The sequence below is a fragment of the Sminthopsis crassicaudata genome, chromosome 5 (assembly GCF_048593235.1).
Source record: "Sminthopsis crassicaudata isolate SCR6 chromosome 5, ASM4859323v1, whole genome shotgun sequence".
In the NCBI taxonomy this organism is placed as follows: domain Eukaryota; kingdom Metazoa; phylum Chordata; class Mammalia; order Dasyuromorphia; family Dasyuridae; genus Sminthopsis; species Sminthopsis crassicaudata.
Window position 1 is genome coordinate 20,344,403 of NC_133621.1, and position 16,851 is coordinate 20,361,253.

The window sequence follows — 16,851 nt, forward strand, 5'->3', positions numbered from 1 at the left end:
CACCCTACTGTAGTATTCCTATTACTGCTGCTACTTCTGCTTCTGCTGATACTGTTGCCACTACTACTACTGCTACTATTACTATTGCTGCTACTACTAGTACTGTTAACATCATTACTACTGCTGCTGCTCTGCTCCTGCTCCAGCTGTTGCTGCTACTATATTACTATTATCATTGTATTGCTCTTATCATCCCTGCTTCTTCTTCTGCTGTTACTAATACTGCTATCACCATTACTGCTGCTGCCACCATCACCACTATTGTTACTGCGGCTGCTACTATTACTATTACCACTATCACCACCACTACTATTATTAGTTTAGGGAGCTTTAATCTGAGGAAAACCCTGGTCTGGCAGGTCTCTGCAACTTCTAACCTTGAGTTCCCTAGATCACTCCTTGAGGGATCAGATGATTTGCCCAGGGTTTCACAGCAAGTATGTATCAGAACCAGTATTGGAACACAGATCTTGGCTCCCTGGCCCCTAGGCCATATTGTCTCTCTATGTTCTCTATGCTTTCAAGTTTTCAGATTTGATAAAAATTTTGTCTCTGTCATCCTAATCATTGATATTTATTTATTTGCTAAGGCAATTGGAGTCAAGTGACTTGCCCAGGGTCACAGAGTTAGGAAGTGTTAACTCTCTGAGGTCACATTTGAACTCATGTCCTACTGACTTCAGGGCTGGTGCTCTACCCACTGCGCCACCTAGCTGCCCCAATTCTTGATATTTATGAATGTGTTTTGAAAGCTGCCAGGCACTAAGCTATATCAATATGAGATATAATTGATGAGAATCTGAGGGTGACCAGTTCCCTTCTTTCTCTCCCCCCTTTTTCCCCATGACATTTTAACCTGAAATCTGGCAGAGAAGTTGCTACCTTAGGAAGGACCCATGCAAATTATATGCTAATTTTAACACAAATACATTTGTGATCCTTCTGACTATCCCATGGAAAACAGTCCTTCAGCAAATCCTGGTGGAAATTCCTTCGCACATAGAAGTAAAATCAAGGAGTAAAAAAAATGAGTCTCTGTACCAAAATCCAGGCAAATCCCTTTGCCTGCTAAGTACAGCAGAGTATAATTGTTATTGTCCTTGACTCCAGCATGTTATTAAGTACAGAGTATCATTATGATGATGGTTACTATTGCCATTGTGCAATAAATTGACTCTTTAAAAACACATTGGCAACATTAATTAATTTCCTCTAGCTGTCCCTGCCCCCGCCTCCCATGGAGGGATGCCTAGTGAGGCTGGGGGTGGGCTGCTTTGTGTGCACCAGTGGGGGTCCCCCATATGTGTGAGCTCTTGGGGCAGTTCATGGATCAGGAAGACTCAGAAGTGACTTTATTTAAAGGTTTCTAGGAGGGAACATAGGAGGGCCAGTGTTTAGAGCTGGAAAGGACTTCTTTAATTTACAGACAAGAACAAGAGGATCAGAGATTTCAAGTGACTTACCCAAGATCATGCAAGGAGTGAATAAAAGTTCTGGCTCCATCATTAGCATCATCATCAAGAATAATAACAATAATGAATAAAATGCCTACTGTGTTCCAGGAGATGCTATGCATGGGGCAAGGAGGGAAAAAAGGGGGATATCAAGAAGGGCCAAAACCCAGTCCCTCCTCTCTAAAGGCTCACAGTATAACAGCTCCAATCCACCATCCTGTCCATTAATGGGTTTAAATCTCATCTCTGACATTTACTAGTTATTCCATCTTGGGTCACTCGCTTCCTTCTTTGAGCCTCAGTTTACTCATCTATAAAATGTGTATTAATGGTCCTATTTCTAGCATCCACCTCATAAGAATTGTGTGAAGTTTTGCTTTTCCAACTTCAAAGAATATATAAATATAATTAATGATTTTTATCACTACCCACAACCACCACCACCATCCTATTTTTCACTAGCTTGTCTGTAGTTCTTGAGAGCCTGCCATTAGAGATTTATTCCTTTGGATTAATAAGGTCTGCTTTAAAAAAAGAAAAAAAAAGTAATGCATCCCAAGAACAAATACATTGTGCCTTCTATAAGTCCTATCATTTTAGTACGAATGAGATTGATCATTTTCATTATAAATAGCACGTGAGGGATAAAAGTTCTAAGGGGGTGCGGAAAAGAGAGCATTCTGGGTATGTGGGCCACCCTCTCAGGGAGATCTGGAAGGGCTGACGTGGCAAGAAGATATTAATAACAGACTTTGGTGACTTGGCAATTTTGCTGCTGTGCTGGAATGCTACAAACATTTCAGTCAACAAACATTGATCGAACCTTTATTATATACCAGGTGTTTCTTCAGTTATCCACCAAGAAGCTGGAGATTGTTCCAGGCACATAATAACCACTTCTGTTTATGGAATACAAGCAATGACCTCCTGTTGCCAGCCTCAACTTTGAGGTAGATAGTACTCCTACAAACAGAGAGTTAGAGCTGGAACCCCAATCCTGTCATTTATAAATGAAGAAATTGAGATCCAGACATGGGAAGGGATGAGCTCAATGTCACACAATCAGTAAATGTTAGAGGAAATTATTGAATGCTGGTCTTCCTGTCTTCAGGTCCAGTGCCTTCTAGACCAGGCTATGCATTTCTATTTTACAGCTGAGGAGGCTGAGGCTTAGGGAGAAGAAGTCCCTTGCCCATTGTCACATTGCTAATATCAATAGTGGGATCTGAACTGGCTTTTGATTCCAACACCAGTGTTTCCTCCACTCTGCTTTGGTAAGTCATTGTTCAAGTAGATGGAGATGGATCCGCTATTACACCTATGATGCCATGATTTTTCTCTTCTGTGGCAAACATCTCTACTCCCTTTTGCTTCTTGCCTTTCTCCCGGTACTAAAGGCAATGTTTGATTCATAGTTAATAATGGCAGATATTTGTACAATCCTCTGAAGTTTGCAATTCACTTTCTTTAGATACTTGATTCCATTTGAACTCATCAGATTGTGGAAGGTGAACACCATATATGTCGTTTTCCCTTTTTGCAGATGAAGAGACTGGGACACAGGGAACTCATGACTTGTCCTGTAGATGTCAGAGGCAGGATTTGAATCCAGCGCTTCCTGATCCTAGGTCTCATATTCTGTCCACTACTCCATACTTTTTTCATTCCTGTGCTACATCATTTAGGCTAATGCTTCTATAGCCTCATTGTTTGACGTGCCAATCCTGGATATCTTTAACTTTGAGTAGCCTTAGAGAACTCAGGGATCTTGTTTTTGGGGCACTCTTGGTGTCCTGTCATTCCCTCCCAACCAATTCTTTCTACTGCCCCAAGGGCAGATACATGGAGTAATTGAATCCACATATACTGAGCCTTTGGGATGAGCCCAGAAAAATCCTGAGCCAAGGAACATCCCAAAGACATCGTCTATGTCCTTTCCCAACAGTGATGGAAAGATACCAGGAAAAGGATGGATGGCTAGGATAGGAAGTGAACAGGTCATGTAGTAAAGCAAGAGCTGAGAAAAGAGTGGAGCACTCCACTTACCTCCCTGACAGAGTAAAAATCAGTCTAGAGGAATGATATAGGAAGACGTGGAAAGGATGAGGAGACGTGGGATGGACCAGTTGTGATCTGTACTGATAGAGACTCTGCATGTCAATGAAATTTCAGCTCTCTGATGCATCAAAGACTAAGCCTTACAGCATCCCCCCCTCAGTTTTTAAATAAAAGTCTTGGAAGGTAGAAGGTATAAAAATTATTATTCCCATTTTGTAAATGAAGAAACAGAGGCTTGGAGATATTAGGCAAGTTCTCCGTTGAATAACAACTATAATTTCTTATAGGATTTGGAACTAGAAAGAACTTTGAATGTCACCTAGAACAACTTCATCCTTGTTTCATAGATAAAGAAACTGATTCAAATTAGGGAACATGATTTTTTCAGGATAGAACAAATTAGTCTTAAGTCAATAGTCAACTAAGTCTAGCAATGTTACAGGATTGTAAGTTCTAAGGGTCCTTAGAGGTCACTTCATTACACCTCCTTAGTCTTTTATTTTTATTGATATTTTTGTTTTTATATTACCTACATTTTCTACTATTTTCCTTTCTAGCTCCTCCCAAAAAGCCATCTTTTGTAATAAACAATTTGAAAAAAATAAAAAAAAAAGAGGTGAACAAAACTAATATTTTGAAAATGCTGCCATGTACAATATTCCACAGACATGACCCCTGCCTCTGAGAGTTGGGGATTGGTCTTCTTATATCTCTTAGGGACCAAGTTTGATCACTGCAATTTTGGCAGCATTCATTTGAATTGCTTTGTTGTTGCTTTTGTTGTGGTGGTCACACTTTGTCATGATTGTGTTCCTAGTTTCACTTCATATCAATTCACATAAGTCACATTCATCATTTCTTATTGCGCAGAAATATTCTTTCCCATCAATGTGCCACAGTTTGCTTAGCCGTCCCCCAATTGCAGGCCATCTTTTTTATTTCCAATTCTTTGCTCCCATAGAAAGGCCTGCTCTCAATATTTTGGTGTGGGTATATTTGCTTTTTTGTTTTTGAGCTCTTCAAGGAAGAGAAATCTCTAAGTCAAAAGTACATGGACATTTTAGTCACTTTACTTACCATCATTCCTAATTGTCTTCCAGGATGATTTCTTCCTAATTCACAATGCCACCAGTAAGCCACTAATTGCTTCTTTCCACCAATCCTCTGACATTGACTAGTGCCCTCTTTTGCCATCTCTGCCAATCTTCTGGATTTGAGATGACATGGCAGGTTATGTACATTTCTTTTATTTGCTGGTGATTAGGAAAATGCTTTCATATGCCAGTCCCGTCACTTTAAGGAAGAGAACACTGAGATTTTCAAGGATTAGGAGTGACTTGTCCAAGGTCACCCAAGTTTTTTGTTTGTTTTTGTTTTTAACAACAGTACACCTATGTCATGCCATAACACATGCGAGTCAGTTTTTAAAAGTAAGTTAAATCAATCTTCCCCTCCCCTTTCCTTTCTCTTCTTATGTCTTCTCCCTTCTCCCCTCTTTTCCTTTCCCTCCTTTCCCTTTTCTTCCCTTTCCCTCTACTTCCCTTCCTTCCCTTCCCTCTTTCTTCCCTTCCTTCTTTTCCTCCTCCCCTCCCTTCCTTTCTCTTCTCCTCCCTTCTCTTTAGCTCTGCTTCCTTCTTCTCTCCTTTCCCTCCTTTCTTCTTTTCTCCTTCCCTGTTCTCTTTTTCCTTTCCCTCCTCTCCCTTCTATTCAGTTCCTCTCCCTCCCCTTGCTCTCTTCTCTCCTCCTCTTCTCCTTGCCTCTCCTTCCCCTCTTCTTCTCTTCCTCTCCCCTCTCTTTCCTTCCTTTCCTCTTCTTCCCCTCTTCTTTTCTTTCCCTTCCCTCTCCCCCCCTTCCCATTAATAATGGTATGAGCCAATATTCAAAGAAATAGCAGCAGGAAGTGGAGGCCATATTGCATCATGGGAATACAACTTGCCAAGCAAATGCAGGATAAGGGAACTTCCCATCACTTTACAACTGAACAGACTGGCCTAGAGACCCACTTGGCGACTTCTCTCCAGAACCCCACGGGTCAGATCCTCTGGCAGCTCCCACAATGATCTCATTAGTCTGGATGCCACAAATCTGATCCCTGGAGCAGAAGAGGTGAACCTCTTCATGACTGCTGCAGAGTCCCACTGAACAGCTTGGAAGGCTGGAAGGCTCAGAAGAGAATGTGCAAACCTAATCAGAAAGAATCTAAGAAAGAGACTCTCTCCATTCCAGTTCATCCTTCATAGATAGAGGAGCCAAATGGATTTTCCTTCAGCACAATTCTGACCATGTCACTCTCCTGCTCAAGAATCCTCCGTGGCTTCCTAAAGCCTTTAAGATTAAGTGGAAATTCTCCCACTGAGGATGGAAAATTCCTCCAACAGTCTGGCTCCAGCATGGCTTTTCAGATTAATTGTGTGTGGATATCTCCCACTGCCACTCAATGTTGTGGTTAAACTAGCCATCTTAGCTGTTTCAGAGACAGCAGATTTCATCTCCCATTGCCATGCCTTTGCCTGGGCTGTTTTGCTCATGCTTGGGATGTTCTCGCTTCTTCCTTCTGCCTCAGTTCAAGGCTCAGTTTAATGGGCCATCTCCTATAAAAGTCCTTTCCTGCTCCCCTCATCATTAATGCTTTCTCCCTCCTGAATTTCCTTTATATTATTTTAAGTAAAAATTATATTTATTCATTTGTATATGTTTCATTTCCCTATTAGCATGTCAGCTCTTTGAGGGAAGGGACTGGATTTTTGATTTTTATCTCCTTATCTCTAGCAAGCTTTGGAAATCCACATTGAATGGCGGCTTTGCAACCCCCTGTCACACTTGTGCTTTTAAACATTTCTTGTATCATACGGATCCCTTTGGCAGGCTTGTGAAATCTACGGACTCCTCTTCAGAATCATATTTTCCAAAATCATAATTAAAAGATGTGCTGAATTTTAGTTAAAGATTGGGGAAAATAAAAATATAATTTTTTCCTCAGCCAACTTTAGGGAAAGCTAATGAAATCCATGAACTCTATCCAAGTGAAATTGTCATTTAGCACTAGAAGGGCCCTCAGGGATCTTCATTTTAGAGAATGGAAAATGAGCCTCTTGAGTGGATTGCCCAAAATCACACAGGGAATAAGAGATTGGGGTAGAACTAGAACCCAGATCCTTTGGCTCTAAAGCCAGGGCTGCCTACCCTCTTTCCCCCCTTTCCCCCTCCTCATTCTGGGTTACTCCTCTTGCAAACCAGGCTGGGGTGCAGCTGATGACAGATTACAGATAGGTTTCCTGGGGAAAGATGGCCTTTTCCTTTCAACTATTTCTTTAGGTCATATGTCATCTCTTGGCAATGGTGCGCGGCTTTTTATAGAACAGCGTCTGATTTGTCAGCAACCTTTAGGTAGCTTATTGATTTAGCATTTCTTCAGAGGTATGGAGAAATATATGGTCGACAGAGTGGCCAACCTGCAGGCTTCCAAAGGGGAAGCTGATGGGCTGCTCACAGCTTCCTGAGCCTCAAGTGGCCATTAGGGCTTTGGAGATTGGTTTGAGACAAAGCCGAAGGCCCATCGGGAGGCAGCGGTCGCCCCCTGCTTCAGTGATCGGCAGGGATGCCCCATCTCGGGGAAAGCACTATAAACACCCCTATGCTGGCTGGAGTCGTTTCACCATGAAATAAATGCAGTGGAAATCCTCTCAGGGAGCTGCTGGAATTGACCATGTCAAAGCAATCTGGGGCTGAGAAGGCTTTGCTGGAAATCATAGGATTACTTTTGTCCGAGGCATTGAAACAAGATGGAAGTTATGGGACTGTGAGCCTGCCAAACAGTGATAAATGAGGGCTGGATCCGGGGCTCATATTCTGCTTCCTCAGGAAAGCCTCCCCTAATTTTGCCCAGTTGTGAGTAATCTCTCCTTCCTCCAATTACCTCCTAAGTCTGTCTATGTGGTGTATCTTCCTCTCTACAAAATGTCAGCTCCAAAAACTATTTTATTTTTATCTCTGTATCTCCCCCACTTAGTAGGGTGCCTGGCACATAGTAGGAGCTTAATTGAAGTAGTATTCAGTGACTGGAAGATAGTATTCATTTTAATCTAATTCTTAGCACAGTAGTTGCTTAATGCCATTAACTCTTGCCTAGAAACTCTTCTCTTTCTAGGGTGTCCCCTGGAGAGTATGCCTGAACTCAGAGATCAAGAGCCAGTTCAGCTCTGCCCAGGGGTGAGAAGAAGATCATTTCAGATGTAAGCATGTGAATTTTAAGAGAAACCAAATATAACATTACTGGTCTCTTCCAGCTTGAGATCTGTGATGTTCTTAGTAGTGATCACACACACACACACACACACACACACACACACACACACACACACACATCTCCTTTGCATTCTTTGTTGCCTTAAAATGACTTCATCTTGCTGCTGGGACTAAAGAAAAGAAAAAAGAATCATAGTGGGAGAAATGATTAAAAATGGACAGAGCTACAAAAAGTTATCAAACTGTGCATACCCTTTGATCCAGCAGTGATACTACTGGGCTTATATCCCAAAGAAATACTAAAGAAGGGAAAGGGACCTGTATGTGCCAAAATGTCTGTGGCAGCCCTTTTCATAGTGGCTAGAAGCTGGAAGATGAATGGATGTCCATCATTGGAGAATGGCTGAATAAATTGTGGTATATGAATATTATGGGATATTATTGTTCTGTAAGAAACGACCAGCAGGATGATTTCAGAAAGGCCTGGAGAGACTTATAGGAACTGATGCTGAGTGAAATGAGCAGGACCAGGAGATCATTATACACTTCAACAATGATACTGTATGATGATCAATTCTGATGGACGTGGCCCTCTCCAACAATGAGATGAACCAAATCAGTTCCAATAGAGCAATAATGAACTGAACCAGCTACAACCAGTGAAAGAACTCTGGGAGATGACTATGAACCACTACATAGAATCTCAATCCCTCTATTTTTGTCTGCCTGCATTTTGGATTTCCTTCACAGGCTAACTGAACACAGTTTCAATTCTTTTTGTACAGCAAAATAACTGTTTGGACATGTATACATATATTATATTTAATTTATACTTTAACATATTTAACATGTATTGGTCAACCTGCCATCTTGGGGAGGGGGTGGGGGGAAGGAGGGGAAAAGTTGGAACAAAAGGTTTGGCAATTGTCAATGCTTAAAAATTACCCATGTATATATCTTGTAAATAAAAAGCTATAATAATAATAAAAAAAATTGGACAGAACTGGGTCAGCTGGGTGGCGCAGTGATAGAGTACCAGTCCTGAAGTCAGCAGGACCTGAGTTCAAATCTGGCCTCAGACACTTAACATTTCCTAGCTGTGTCACCCTGGGCAAGTCACTTAACCCCAATTACCTTAGGAAAAAGAAAATGAGCAGAGCTCCAGAGGGGTGGGTAATGATACTGGGAAGGGTGGGTAGTTGGAAAACACAATGGAAACACAGTACAGCTCCTTAATTTTAGATATGGGGAAACTCATCAGGCTGAACAGGGCCAAAGGACTTGCTCAAAGTCAGGCATTCTGTTAGTGACAGAACCAGGAACAGAAAGGAGTCTGTTATTCTGACTTCCAGGTCAATGGTTTTGTGTTTTTATCTTCAATCGAATCCAATTCAATTCAATGAGCATGTATTATGTTCCCACTAGATACTAAGTAGGCATTGTATAGTCAGTCAGTCAATAAATACCAAGTGCCTAATATGTGCCAGGCACTGGGCCAAGTTCTGAGGAGTGGCAAAAGGGAATTGGCAAAGATCTCTTGGAGAAGAGGGATTTGAGTTGAATCTTGAACAGAGCTAGGAGTTCTCAGAGGGAGAGGTTAGGAGAGATACCATTTCAGGCATTGTGGGTATTCCAGACGAAGGCACAGAGATGGCTGATGGGATGCCCTGAATGGAGAATTGAAATGGAAGCTTGTTTGACTAGATTGCAGAAGGTGTGAGGGATATACGATATAATGAACTTTGCAAAGGAAGACTGCCTTGACTGGGAAGGCCCATCATTGCCAAACAGAGGAGTTTGTATCTTATTCCCAAAGCATTATGGGATCGTTCCCCTATCATATCTCTTCCATTGATTTAGCCCTTTCTCTGACAGCTGCCAGCACCCTAGGCATGCCCTCCTAAAAGCACTGAAGGACTATGACTATGACTGAAGAAATTCCAGAGAGCCAAAGGGGCCATATACGCTCTATTAGGAATAATTAAGTTGTTTTTATGGTGGGGGTAGGGATGATATTGAATGTGCTCTTGGATAACCTTCCTCCAGGTTGAACTTCCCTTCCTCTAAGGCCTACTTTGAGTCCCAGCAATGCCATGGTGTCTTCCCTAATCACCTTAGCTCATTAGTACATAAAGGCAATTCAGGAGAGCTGTGGGAACAGGTTTACTTAATTAGTTGTAATCATGCTGTTTTTCTAGGAGTATTCAGAAGCTGGGCCATCTCCAGCCATCCTGATTTAGAGCCGGCCACTGAACCTGGATGGCTCCGGAGGGGAAAGTGAGGCAGGTGACCTTGCACAGTCCTTCCTCACTTAAATCCAATTCACTTTCATGTCACGACATCACCTCTCTGATATCGTGGTTCTCTAAGAACAAAGGACAAACAACAATAACAAAAACATCAATGTAACCGGGAGCAACCAAGGAGAAAGAAGGGCGACCTACTCTTTATACTACTGACTTATAACTGGAGAAAGGAACTGAGTCAAGTAAGTTTTCTGGACGTGGAGAAACATGAAGGAGTTTGGGGATCCTAAGAAAACAAATGGACTATTCTCTGGGCTCTGTCACAGTGATCCCAGAGCTAGGGAGGCAGCTCTCTTTCCTGATCCCTATTGTCAAGATCTTTGGTACTGTGAGTCTTGGTACCTACCCGAGAGGTGGAGATTTATTCATGGGGAAAGGCACTGGAATGGCAAAGGCCCTCAGGCAAAAGCTGGATGACCGGCTGCTTGTCAGATATGTTATGCACAGATATTCTTCACAGCTTCATAGATGTTGAGTTGTAAAAGACCTTGGGCCACTAGTACAGTCTTCTCATTTTCCAGAGGAGGGAACTTGGGTCCAGAGAGGTGAAGGGATTTGTCCACATAGGTAGTGTGCAGATACAATCACACTAGATCATCTCTGTATTCTAATCCAGCAATTCTTTAATTCACATAAAGCTTAGGCAAGTATTTGGTAAAAGCCATTAGTCTGCGATCCTGTTTCCCTCCCTCTTAAGGAGTGTGTTTGAGAACCCTAGATGCCACATAATTAAAGCTGATCCCCCCCTTCACCCCCGGCTCCCCCAAATTTTAAGTCTTTCTGCTCAATTCCTTCTGTTTTTTTCTCATTCAAACTCAGGGTATAATTTCTCTGTGTACATTTCTCACTCCCCTGTTAAATTGCAAGTTTCTTGAAGGCAGGAACTGCATCAATGTATATCTTTGTAGCCCTAGTACTTAGTATAGTTTTTTTTTAGATATTTGTAGCTGCTTAATAAGATTCGCCAAATGAGTGAATCCTCTTGAGCCCTGCATGCTGTCTGCCTTCCTTAACTGAACAAGAAAATGACATGTTCTATGAATATTTGTTTTTAAAATTCACTTTTATTTTCAGTTACAAATTTCTCCCTCTTCTCATCCCCTTCTGTCCCCGTTGGCTTTCCCTTTTTTAAGGGAGGGTGGGGAGGGAAGTGGTTGGGAGAGAAGGTAGCGTGGGCAGCCAGCCAATCTTGGTGTCTCCTTCAGTTTGCTGCTCCTGTTGCTGACCAGTCCAGTGGGACGATCTGTTAGCTGGGTCAGGGAGGGAAACAGCCCGGGCTAGTGGAAGTGAGATCAGGAAGCCCGGGTGTGAATCTTGACTTTGCTACGAACATCCGGGGTGAGTGAATGAGTCTTTGGGTTCTATTTCATCATCTGTCAATTGAGCAGGTTGGATTGAACAGCCTTTACAATCCCCATCCAGTCCTGGAGGTTGCCATGGCAAGCTCTAAGCATGAGGAGAATAGAAAGATTTCAGAGAGTGAATTTGGTTTTATAGATTTGGGGTTTGAACTCTGGCTCACCCTCTTACTACATGTGATCCTAAGTAAGTCATGTTATTGTTCAGTCATGTCCACCTCTTCATAATTCCATTTGGAGTTTTCTTGGCAAAGATACTATAGTGGTTTGCCATTTCCTTCTCCAACTCATTATACAGATGAGGAAACTGAGGTACACAGAGTTGAGTGACTTGCCCAGCGTCACACAGCTAGTAAGAATCCAAACTTGAATTTGAGCTCAGGAAGATGAGACTTCCTGAACTTCCTGTCCAACTAGTTGCCCATGTAGGAACATTCTTATATGGCTTTTAAGGTTCTCAAAGGTTTTCCTTACTTCCCTTTTATCAAGTCCAGGGGCAGATGCTGTTATTATTATTTCCATTTTACAAATGAAGAGACTGATTTCAGAGTTGCTCAGGTTCCATTATCGACTCTAAGTTTGGCTGATTTAATTTCTTAACTTTTAGATCCACTGGGGGCAGTGGGTTGTTCTTCCAATCAGTCAACAAGCTTTTATTCAGCGCCTACTGTGTGTCAGGCACTGGGTTAAAGGCAGAGGAGAGCAAGGATTTCCAAGGTCCTTTCAATTTCACAAGCATTTATGAAGCATCTACTGGATGTCAGGGATTGGGCACACAAAGTGAGGCATAATTCAGACGTTCTTTCATAGCCCCGATTTTGTTAAAGTGTCTAGTTAGGGGCTGTTCCATCCCACACTGAGATGTCTTTATGTGTTCACTTTCTAACCTGCTAATCATGATTATAGAGGACTCATTGCTGCTTAAGTGGAGACCCAGAAGTTGAAAGGATCCTACCCAGAAGTCATCACAGTATTCTCCTTGTATTCTCTATTCCCCTTCACCTCTGACCCCTCAATGGTGCTTCCCCCACCAACCAATTCCACAGGGTATGACCAGAGAATTCTTGCCATCACTCTATCACCCTATCAACTTTTCAATTCAATTGACAAACATTCATTAAAAACTTACTATGGAGGGCAGCTAGGTGGTGTAGTGGATAGAGTACCAGCCCTGAAGTCAGGAGGACCTGAGTTCAAATGTGACCTGAGACCCTTAATACTTCCTACTTGTGTGACCCTGGGCAAGTCACTTAATCCCAATTGTCTTGGCAAAACAAAACAAAACAAAACAAAACAAAACAAAACAAAACAAAACAACAACAACATCAAAACAGCTTACTATGTATCAGACACTGGCACAATCATAAGAATGAAACTGTCCTTACTTTTAAGGGACTGACTTTCTTTTGGAGACAACATAAACATATTTATATATATATATATACACACATATATATATGTATATATATATGTATATATGTATATGTATATATGTATATGTATATACATATATAGCACATATATAAACACAAAAAGAATAACATGAAAAAAATACAATAACGTGACAATATGCTTTGTATATGTGGTGCTCACAACAACCCTGGATGGGGGGGAGGTGCTATTATCCCTACTTTACAGATGAGGAAACTGAGGCTGAGGTGTCAAGGGATTTGTCCAAGATGTCTGAGGCAGATTTCATCCTCAGGTCTTCCTGACCCTGAATTTAGTACTTATCCCCATATCTTGACATATCTTCACTTAATTATCCTTCTAGTGCAGGGACAGTCTTTTACCTTTCTTTGTATCCTTAATGGGGCATATTAAGTGTTTAATAAATGTTTATTGACAGAATTCTAGAGAATAAATGGAAAACAAGGGTTTTGGAGAGGGGGAAGTGAAATCTTTGTGTTAAAGGTGGTACTTGATTCAAAAGAAGCGAGGCATTTTTCATGGAGGAGGGTTCCAGGTACATGAGGGCTGTTAGTGCAAAGAGACCCAGGTGGGAGATGGAATCTGGGGTGTGAGTGAGAGCAGGAAAGTCAGTTTCTCTTGCCATCAAGGGTGAGGGGGATAAAATCTAATGAGCCTGGAAGTGTAGGAAATAGTCAGGCCCTAAAGGTCTTTCAAAGCAGAGGAGTTTATATTTGATCCTAGAGACAATTAGGAACCACTGGAGTTTGCTGAGTGGGAAGTGACATGGTCAAGCCTAGGCTTAAGGAAAATCACATCAGTAGCTGTGTGGGAGATGTACTGGAGTGGGGAGAGGCTGAAAGTAGGGGGACCTATTCAGAGACTGTTGTAATGATCTTGGTAAGAGGTGCTGAGAACCTGAACTAAGGTAGGAATTGTGTGTGGAAGATGGAGCAGATCCAAGAGGTTCCGTGAAGGCAGAAATGGCAAGATTTGGCAGTTGTTTGGGTGTGAGAAGGGAGTGTGCATGAGAGAACACAGCTAAGGCTTTGAACCTGGACACCTGAAGGATGGTGGGATTCTCCATGGAACAAGAGAAAATAGGGACAATGAGGAGGGGAGAGGGGATGGGATGAAAGAGCACGAGTTCTGTTTTGGGCTTGTTGAGGTTGAGGATCTCGCAGGCCATTCACTTTGCAATGGCCATCACCAGTCATTTTAACTTTTGTCTTACCTCCTGGACTTGGATGACTCTGGAGGGGATTTTGTGCAGATTTGTCTCATTTAAAACACGATTAATGTACAAATCAAGTTATCAGCTCATGATATACTTGTTCCTGTTTGAGAATGAGTGTCCTTACAGCAACAGCAGCATAGATGAAACCACATCCATTGAGCAAGGACTTAGGTGGTAAAAGCTCTTTTTTTCCTGAGTCTTCAGTAGTAGGGGATGAAGAACAAGGCAGTGGGTGGGGTGGTGGGGAGGGAGTGGGAGAGCCTGTAGAAACTGAGGAAGCATTTGCCATCTTTCCTTTCCCGAAGAATTGTGCCATTGGATGATGGCTTTGGAGGCTGGTCTGGAAGTCCAACTGATGGCACGGAGTGGGGATGAGTTTATTTAGCCTCTTGGCCTTTTGAGCCCATTGGTATAGATGGTAGCCATGGGTAGGATCTTTTTACACATGATTATCTTATTAGGTAATAACTATGGGGTGTGGGTCATAGAAGTTCCCAGGGATGTATAGCATTTTGGTGACCTCCACTCCTGTGGCTCCTACCACAATGCCTTTGCACATGGCACTTGCTCATTATCCAACGGATGGCATCAATTAAGTTACATTTACCCAAGACAGCTGTTTCAATTATTTTTGTGATGGTTACCTGATTGCTCAAGATAACATTTTTAATTTGTTAAGGGAGTTAACGGCTTTGGAACTAGAAGTGGATGAATGAAAAAAAAATAAAGGATTGGGGCAGCTAGGTGGTGCAATGGATAGAGCACCAGCCCTGAAATCAGGAGGATCTGAGTTCAAATCTAGTCTCAGACACTTAATACTCTCTAGCTGTGTGATCCTGGGCAAGTTGCTTAACCCCAATTGCCTCGCAAAAAAAAAAAAAAAAAGCAAAGAAAAAATAAAGGACATTCTGAATACTGAGGATGCAAATAGAAGCAAGAGACTTCTCTGTCTGTCTGCAAGGAACTTACATTCTAATGGGAAGGGGAGAGGAATAACCCATGGAAAAGGGTGCAGGAAAGAGTTTATGGTTGGGAGGACTTATGTACTTATTCAAAAAACATCATTTAGAAATGGTGAATGGTGAATTGGTTTCAGTTGAGAAAAGGCAAAATTTTTAAGTCTAGGGGATCACAAAGTCCAATTCTCTTATTTTGCAAATAAATAATTTAAGTCTAGACAAGTTGGTAGAGCTCTGGACCTGAAATCAAGAAGAACTAAGTTCAAATGTAGCCTCAAATGCTTTCTATGTGACCCTAAGCAAGTGACAATCTCTATTTGCCTCAGTTTCCTCATCTATAAAATGAGGATATTAACAGTAACTACCTCCCAGGGCTACTGTGAAGGTAAAGTGAGATAATATTTGGAAATGGTGTACCTTAAAGTATTATATATAAATACTAGCTATTAGTTACTGAGAGACATGACAGGTACCAAATGGCTGAATATAGAAGTACGTGTGGGTTTATCTTTCTGAGGTTAGCGGTAAAGTAAGAAATGCTGACTTTATGTGTTAACATTTTTTTCTGACACAGTACATCCTGAAGTGAGGAAGAAGTAGGTGCATTTTTGCTGCTCTAATTTTGCTGAGACTAAGGAATATATACTGAGGATGATTCTGAAGTCTTAAAAGCAGTAGTTGATGTGCTGCTGGCCAAGAGAAAGTAGGAAGGGGGCTTGACAGACGGATCTGAAAAGATGTTGACTAGCCTTGAGGTATGTTGTCCAAGCCAAGTCACTCTACAAAAACAACAGAACATCTCCATTAATGTAGCAGCTGGGTGAATTGTTATTTGGGCAAAGAAACAGCGAGTGCCAGCTTTAAAAAGGAAAACAGTGGCAAAAGTAGAGTGCATTCATGGTGGCAAGGGAGCTCTTGGACCATGCCAAGAAGCTCTGGGCATAGGCCCTTCCCCAATCAATAGCAATGAGGCTCAGGTGTTGCTAGAAAGACAGAACTTTGAGAACGTTGGCAGGAAAGGATGCTTCTTCTGTCATTCAGCATAGTCCTGAAGCCAAACTTTTTCTTAATTTCAGAGCATATCTTTGTGGGGATTTATCCTCTTTTTTTACTGGCTCATGAATTTGTGGGACATAGCATATTTTTGTGTATAGGTCAGAGAATGACCATATTACATGAACTTTTCTTTGCTATTTATTTTATTCTTCTGTCTTAATTCCCATTTTAGGTTTCCACTTTAACCAGTTTAAATTTCCTGTCTTTGTTATCTGATTTATATTCTGTGAGTAGAATAAATAGTAGACGTGACCTTTCTCTCTCCCCCATATTGTACCCTAGCTGTAAAGGACTCCAGAGCTCAGTAGGATGCCTGTGATATCCCATCACTTATTATGGGTAAAAGATTGTCTCATCATTCAGACTGTGAATTCCTCAGAGTTCAAGACCGTGCTGTACCCATATTCTCTCCCCCATTGGGTTCTGGACAAAACTAGCCACACCATATAGAAGTCAGTCAACAGATACATTTTATTTTATTTTTTATGGTTTCTTTTTTTTTCTTTTTTTTTTATCATAGCTTTTTATTTACAAGATATATGGATGGGTAATTTTTCAGCATTGGCAATTGTAAAACCTTTTGTTTTAATTTTTCCCCTCCTTCTTCCCCCCCCCCCCAAGATGGCAGGTGGACCAATACATGTTAAATAGAACAGATACATTTTAGAGAATGGATAGACACTGGGCTTTTTATCCTCTACGAGTCCTGTTTGTATTTTTAGTCATTGTAGTTGTTTAGTTGTTGTAATTTAGTTGTTGTGTTTGTAG